Genomic DNA, 8,374 nt, shown 5'->3' with positions numbered 1-8,374 from the left:
TTGATTCTTAAGGCCTGTGAGCTTGTTCCTGAAGCCTATAGAGTAAAATTTAGGACAACTTATAAACAAGATGAGCGATCCCATGTTGAGTATGCAAAAATCAAAGAAGATCTGTTAGAGCAGTGGTTAAATTCTAAGAATTTGGGTTCTGATTTTGACAAATTTAAGCAAATGATTTTGCTGGAGGACTTCAAAAGGTGTATTAGTAAAGATGTAAGCCTATATCTTGATGAGAGAAGAATAGATAATTTGTCTGATGCTGCAGTTTTAGCTGATGAATATGTTCTCACTCACAAGAGATATTCTAAAGAAAAAGGGAAAGCTGAGAGTAGGTACGTTGCCTCTACTCAGAGTACAGGTAACAGGAAAGAGAATAAAGATGATGTTTCTCAGGAAGTAAATACCAGCTTCACCTCTAGATTTCAGAAAAGTAAATGTACTTATTGTAGTAAGCTTGGTCATACTACGGAGAAATGTTTCAGGAGACAGCGTGATGTGAACAAAAAGGAGTCTTTAAATATTCAGTCAATTGGTCTAGTGTCCACCCTTGAGAGTTCCCAGAATTCTTTAACTGAGTTAACTGAACCTGCTTTGAGGGGTAAATTAAATCCTCATGATGAAGCTCCTCTTTTGAGCAGTAACGTGGGTGACACTCTCAAGAGTTCATGTGCTAATTTCCTGTCTGATGGTTTTGTCAGTCCTCTGGACAGTAATGACAGGAAATCAGTTAAAATATATCGTGATACAGGTGCTTGCCAATCCCTTATGCTGACCAGTGTTCTAGGCTCTGATGTTAATTCCTCTGATGAAACTGTAATCTTACAAGGTGTAGGGAATAATTACTTCTCTGTCCCTCTGTGCAGAGTGAATTTAGAGTCTGGTTTTGTTAATGGTTCTGTTATGGTTGGGTTGGTTGAGACACTCCCAATGTCAGGTGTAACTTTCTTACTTGGAAATGATATTGGTGGAAGTCAAGTGTGTCCAGCTCCTCAATTGTCTAGTGAGCCAGTGACTGCGACCCAGGATTGTGATGTCCCTGATGTGTTCCCTGCATGTGCTGTCACTAGGGCTAAGTCTAAAGTTACTGGTGACTTAGAGGATATTGATGATGATGATGTTATCCTAGCTGACACTTTTTTTGCTAATTTGGACCACTCACCAGATGAGGCAGTACCGCGTAGTGTTGATAATTTGTCTCGTCAAGAGTTGGTTGAGTTGCAGGTTGCTGACCCTGAGTTGAAAGGTCTAGCTAACTCTGCTTGCAGTGAGGAAGAGTCAGCTGGTGCTTCTACTTGTTATTATATAAAGTCAGGAGTACTTATGAGGAAGTGGAGACCCCCAACAGCATCAGCCGACTGTGAATGGGAGGTTGTACATCAAGTTGTCATCCCTCGTGTTTGTAGGCAGGATATCATTAGAGTGGCTCATGATTCCAGTTTGGCAGGACACCTTGGAGTGAGGAAGACTGTGGCACGCATTTTGAAACACTTCTACTGGCCAGGTATCTTCAGGGATGTTTCCTGGTATTGTAAGTCTTGTCACACCTGTCAAGTTGTGGGGAAGTGTAATCAGACCGAAAAGGTTGCACCTCTATTTCCCATTCCTCCTTTTGAGGCGCCATTCACCCGTATGTTGGTGGATATTGTGGGCCCTCTTCCTAAGACTTCTTCAGGATTTTCTTATCTGTTGACCCTGATTGATATGGCTACTCGTTATCCTGAAGCCATTCCACTTAGAAATATCTCAGCAAAGAACGTGGTTAAGGAAATGCTGGGGTTCTTCACAAAGTTTGGTCTGCCCAAGGAGGTACAGTCAGACCGGGGAAGTAATTTCATGTCAAACGTTTTCAAGCAGTCTCTGAAAGAGTTGGGCATCACCCAGATCACGTCTTCAGCTTACCATCCCCAGACCCAAGGAGCGTTGGAGAGATATCATCAAACCCTCAAATCGATGCTCAAGAAATACTGTTTGGAACATCAGAAAGACTGGGATAAAGGTCTTCCATTCGTTGTGTTTGCCTCAAGAGAATCTCCAAATGAATCACTGGGCTTCTCACCCTTTGAACTACTGTTTGGCCATGAAGTAAGAGGACCCCTTAAGTTACTCAAGGAATGCTGGCTGTCGGAGGAAGATGACGTCAACCTGCTGGAGTATGTGATGAAGTTCAAAGAACGGCTGTCCACTACTTTACAGCTGGCGAGAGAGAATTTAGGAGCTGCTCAGGAGAAGATGAAAACTTGGTATGATAAGAAGTCCAGGTTACGCCACTTTCAGCCAGGAGATCAGGTTTTGATTCTGCTACCGGTGCATGGGCAACCTCTTCAAGCCAAGTTTAGTGGTCCTTATTTCGTGGAGAAGAAACTCAGTGATGTCCACTATGTCATCGCCACACCAGATCGTAGAAAGAACAAGCAACTATGTCACATCAATATGCTAAAGTTGTATCACAGGCGGGACGAAAATAATCCGGTCTGCACTGTAGCTGTTCCACCCGAGTCTGCAAGTGAAGCTCTTCCATGCAGTATGAGCCTGAGTGATAGTTTGGGGAAGAATCCTGATATCATGAATGATCTCCAGACTAAGCTTTCTCATCTGCCTCCCGAGGAAAGGCAGGAGTTTTCGGCATTACTGCAGGAGTACCCGCAAGTTTTCCGTGCCACTCCAGGAAGAACCACTGTATTGATGCATGATGTCGATGTTGGAGACGCAAAGCCAATTAAACTGCCTCCTTACCGTGTGAACCCAGTGAAAGTTCCTCTCATCGAGAAGGAGCTTGGCTACCTGTTGGACCGCAAGATGATTGAGCCATGTCAGAGCGAGTGGAGTTCTCCTGTCACTCTGGTCCCTAAGCAAGGGGGGTCACAGCGGCTTTGCATTGACTACAGACGTGTTAATCAGATAACCAAAACAGACACTTACCCTCTCCCTCGTGTGGAAGATTGCATAGACAAGATCGGAAAGGCTAGGTACATAAGTAAGTTTGATTTGTTAAAGGGATACTGGCAAGTACCTATGACTGAACGTGCTAGGGAGATCTCATGTTTTGTAACACTAGGAAAGACTTTTGCATGTTCTGTAATGCCATATGGTATGAAGAATGCACCAGCCACATTTCAGAAGCTCATGAATGTTGTAACAGAGGGTTTGGCAGGGTGTGTTGTTTATATTGATGGTGTATTAATCTTCAGTGACAACTGGAAAGATCACCTATGCCATGTCAGTAAATTTCTTGAGCGTTTGGTTCAGGCTAATCTTGTAGCTAATTTATCAAAGTGTGAGTTTGCTCAAGCTAAAGTTCAGTACCTTGGGTACGTAATTGGTGATGGACATGTTGCACCACCAGGAGCTAAGGTTCAGGTTATAAGTGATCTTCCCAGACCTAAAAGTAGGAAAGAGCTACAAAGATTTTTGGGAATGGTAGGTTATTACAGGAGATTTGTTCTTAACATTTCAATGCTTGTATCACCACTTACAGACCTACTGAAAAAGGGAGTTAAATTTGTCTGGACCGATAAATGTGAATCCTCTTTCAGCAAGCTTAAAGCTATCCTATTAAGTCAGCCAGTGCTCGCTACTCCAAATTTTGATAAGCCTTTTAAGATGGCTGTTGATGCAAGTGATACAGGAGCTGGGGCTGTTTTGCTGCAAGAGGATGATCAGGGTATTGAACACCCTGTATCTTAGTACAGTAAGAAGTTCACTCCACCTCAAAAGAACTACTCAACTATTGAGAAAGAGCTTTTGGCCTTGATTTTGGGTTTACAGCATTTTTCATTTTATTTGTGTTCTGGTTTTGACCCCATAGTCATTTATACCGATCATAACCCACTGAAATTCCTTAGTAAGTTTAAAAATAAAAATCAGAGATTGACAAGATGGAGTCTACTTCTTCAGGAGTATTCATTAGACATACAACATGTCAAGGGGAAAGAAATGTTATTGCAGATTGCTTATCTAGACTTTAGACAGATTGTTTTAGAGTAATAAGAAATTTCCTTTGTAAATTTCTTTTTCTTTGTGGGGAGGTGTTACATAGCCTATGATTTCATCATCCTTTGTGTAATTCTAACGTACAGTATGCTGCATGTTTGATCACGAGCGTGTTCTACCTCACTCCCCCCCTCCTCCCTTATAGTAGAGTAAGTCGTTCTTTCTGTTGTTCAGAGCAGGATTGTCAACTCTTTGTCTCCATGGCTTCATTTGCGCGTCCTTCTTACAAGTTGTATCAAGCTCTGCCGGCCCCTATATAATGAGCTCAGTATCTGCATTATTGCCACTTAGATCTACTCCTCATTTTGCTCACATCTCTGTCCTCCCCTGTACAGTTGTTATTATTGTGAGTGCTCAGGAAGTCTCCACCCATCTAACTGCTGTGTAATTTGAGTATGAGTGTTATTACATTTTGTTCTTGTACTGTATAGCATAAGGTGTTAATTTGTAGGCCTAATGAGGTTTTTGTGATTAATGTAAAGTTTGGATGTCAGTCATTATTAATAATATTTTGTATCTGTAATGATATATATTGCATTCACTGAGCATTATCTAGTATTTTCATTTTTATCAGGGCTGACTTAGATAAATTTACTCTTGCTAATTTCGTGTTAATAGAGGCTATTGCAGTTAACCATATATTTAACCTGTTTTTTGCCATTACATTATCCTTATGAGTCCTGAATGTTTTGTTGTTAGTTTGAGCATTAAACTTTAACTTGTAATTTTACCTAACTCTTTTGTTTTGAACCTGGAACTTTACGGGACAGTAGTGATTTTTAGTATTCTCACTTAAAGTGTACATTATCTTTCTCTGTTCCGTAACAATATATATATATATATATATATATATATATATATATATATATATATATATATATATATATATATATATATATATATATATATATATATATATATATGCCTCCCTCTGATGTTCCCATACATCACCAACATTTAGACATCACCCTGAGGGAATAACAGAGTAAGAATGTGTGTTTGCTAACTTCAAAACTTCGTTATATTAAGTAACTGGGGAACAACGAATACGAAATACATGAGGAAGAACTAATGTTCAGTAGCCACCATGTACTTATTGTAATTTGTGATAAAATTATTTCATAAATGTTCAAGGCAGTTTTTCAACTGAAAATACATGATACATAAAGAGAAAGCTTAGTGTTATTATTATAGAATATATAAGCTAAAGATATATTTACATGTTTCACTTGACTTAGTACTACCTGAAAATATTCATTAATGATAATTGTGATGTTTGTGATTATTAAAATAGTACTCTATATTCTTTATACAATGAAAATAACACAGCCTCCTTGAATCGTGGAATTAGCCCACAGTGCCAAATTGCCACAATATACTAAAAAATGGCCGTGCGGTGCATGTAAGTTCACGTTCATAATCAATGTGGTGGTTTCTACCACTTCATACCTTTTCTTTTATGTTTCCATTTTTCTACATATACCACTGGGCGAATATACTAGCACCTCCCATTAAGGTCACCGTAAGGGCGCAGCCTCTACAGCCCTGCACAGTGGTCAGTGTTTTGCTATGCACGGTACTAAGTTACTAACATTTCTTCTACTATCGTGCAGTGAACCAAAGCTAAGGGTGGGAGTGAACTGAGGACTTGCTGTGTTTGGGGGGATTTTTCTTTTTACCCAGTCACAATGCAGAATACTTATCTCCCTAGAGTTACAGCCATTCATCGTGTCTGGAGACACTGATTCAGAGCCGACAAGAACTCAAAAGAAAACAGGGGACAGGACCACTCAACTGGAATGAAATAAATGAAATGTATGTCATTTTGGGAAGTGCAGAGTGTGTGGTAGACATTACTCAAAGTATTACTGTATAATACTTACTTGCACAACTACTATTAGGCTCTGTGCTGTACAACAGTATCGTACATTACTATTACTGTACACAACTCTCTCCATACTGTAATGAACTGTACCATTATGTTATAACATTACAGTTTTACAAAACTACTACGACATAATTATGGTTTGTACATAACTGTCAACTGACACTGCTGTGCATTATACACTACAGTACCCTACAGTATATGAAGAACAAAAGGTCCCTAGAACAAAAGCCCCTGGGATAAAAGCCCCAGCTAGGAAAATAAATTTGCGTATTATTTCAGTTATTTATGTAGTAGTAACTTATCGTGTCGTAACCTAGCCTAAATTACTCTACCTTACCTAGACGCACAATCTAATCTAAGTTAACTGAACAACATGACAAAAGCTAACTGAACAACCTAACCCAGCATAACCGAACAACTTTAACTTAACCAAACTGAATGATCGAACTTAATCTAACCGATCAGCTTAACCTAACTGAAAATCTAACATAACTGAACAACCAACATAACTAAACAATCTAACGTAATGACCAAATCAAACAAACTAACCTAAGCTAATTAAGCAATGCAATTATACCCTGACCAAATAATCTACATTTATTTAACTTAACCTAACCTAACCTTAACCTTGGCTAAAGGTTCCCAGATTATTCTTGGTCATCCCTCGCTTTTGCTAGAAAATCTATGATTCTTCTCTAACTCCTAAAGGGAGGGATTACATTTCCCTTTGGGAGTTAGTTGAGAAAAAAAGGAAATTCTAGGGTTGTTTTTAAAATGTAATAGCATGAAATTTAGTGGTACTATGGAAATTTTCAGGATATTCTGGAAATATAAAGATTTCGGACATTTATGAAGCGTGGCTGGTTAAGGACTATTTTTCTTCCTTACGCTTAAAAGGCACAAATCAAAAGCCAAAAAACATTTTACCATGTATCAAATCCATAATAAATACGTAAAAGGCTTTCATTTTTTCATAATTTTGGCCTATTATTAACCCCTTGGAATGTACAAACCACCATTGCCCTCCCCTTTCTAAACTTAAACTTAACCTAACCCAGCACTAACCTAAACTTAAATTAGCCCAACTTAGCTTAAACTGAGGTAGCTTTAGCCTAACCCAGTCCATTAACTAAGCTAAACTAAAATAACCTTACCTTACTTAAACCTACATCAACTTAACAACCAAATTTAAACTAACCTAATATCTCATAATCTTAAACTAACCAAACCTAATCTCAGGATAAACTAACATAACCTAACCTTCATCTTAACCTAACCAAACCTAATCTTTCCAGTCCTGAAAAACAATAGTATATCTAAAAAGAAAGCTTTCGTTCTAGGAGCTTGTCCTATTGCACTATTTTCCTAGGGGCATTTGTCCTGATAGTGTACTGTACACTGTATACAACAGGATACACCATGTTACAGTATAGCACTACACCTTATAATATTGTACACTGACATTACTATACACTACTGTACAGCATTAAAGCACACTATAATTTTGTACAACTTTAAAACACTTGGTACTATTGTACAACAGCAATGTACACTATAGTACAGTACAACACAAATGCACTGAATAAAACTGTACAGCGACAATGAACACTGTATAATACTGTTGAACATTAATGCACTCTAATACTATACAGTACTAATTTAAATTACTGTACAATACAATGTACTGTACACTGTTGTGTTGCACCCCTATGAACTACCCAATATAGTGCAATAAGTCGGTGTACATAAAAGGGAATGGTTAATTTGGTATATTTCCAGGTGGCTGAAAGATACGGGAGCGCTAAGGTCAGTCAGGCCTTCCCTTAACGGCAACTGTTAGGTCTCCAAAAGTACGTATCAGTAACCGAGGCCCCTCCCGTTGTCCCCGCCCGTTGTGAGTTAAAGGACTGTGTTAGCACCGAACATCAGACCCCAGGACTAGAAACACCCAACTTTTCCAGATGGAGTTAATGGTATGAAGTTAAATGTATTTTCGTTTTTCGTTCATTACCATTAGATACATAAGAAATTTTGTTGGTTTCATCTCGTACAAATCCTGAATATTTATATTGTTACACAAGGGGGTATCAGGTCATTTTGTCTCGGCTCTTTTCTGTTACATTTAATCATATCTAAACTTTTTTACTAAAAAAATACTGCCCACTGGGGTTTCGTTAACTAACTGCTATTCTTACAGTGACGCTATTTCAGATTTCTATTCTGTTACTGTTATTATATACGATTGAATCATATCTATGATAATTTTCTCCACAATTAATGTTCAGCATCTCAAGTTTCTGCACAGTGGCGTCACTAGGGTTGGTATCACCCAGTGCCGCAACTCATGGTGCCACTCATGGTGCCACCCCCCCCCCCTTGGACCTCCTCCTGTACCAGACCATACAGAATCCTTAGTAATGTGTTTTTGGATTAATGTTACTCGTAAATCGTAATTCTCGTATATCAATGCATGTAATGGCAAAAGTAGTGACGTAA

Source organism: Coenobita brevimanus, chromosome 50 (assembly GCF_032717465.1).
Source record: "Coenobita brevimanus isolate Jiangsu-jjx chromosome 50, ASM3271746v2, whole genome shotgun sequence".
Lineage (NCBI taxonomy): Eukaryota > Metazoa > Arthropoda > Malacostraca > Decapoda > Coenobitidae > Coenobita > Coenobita brevimanus.
This window is presented reverse-complemented; position numbering follows the sequence as displayed.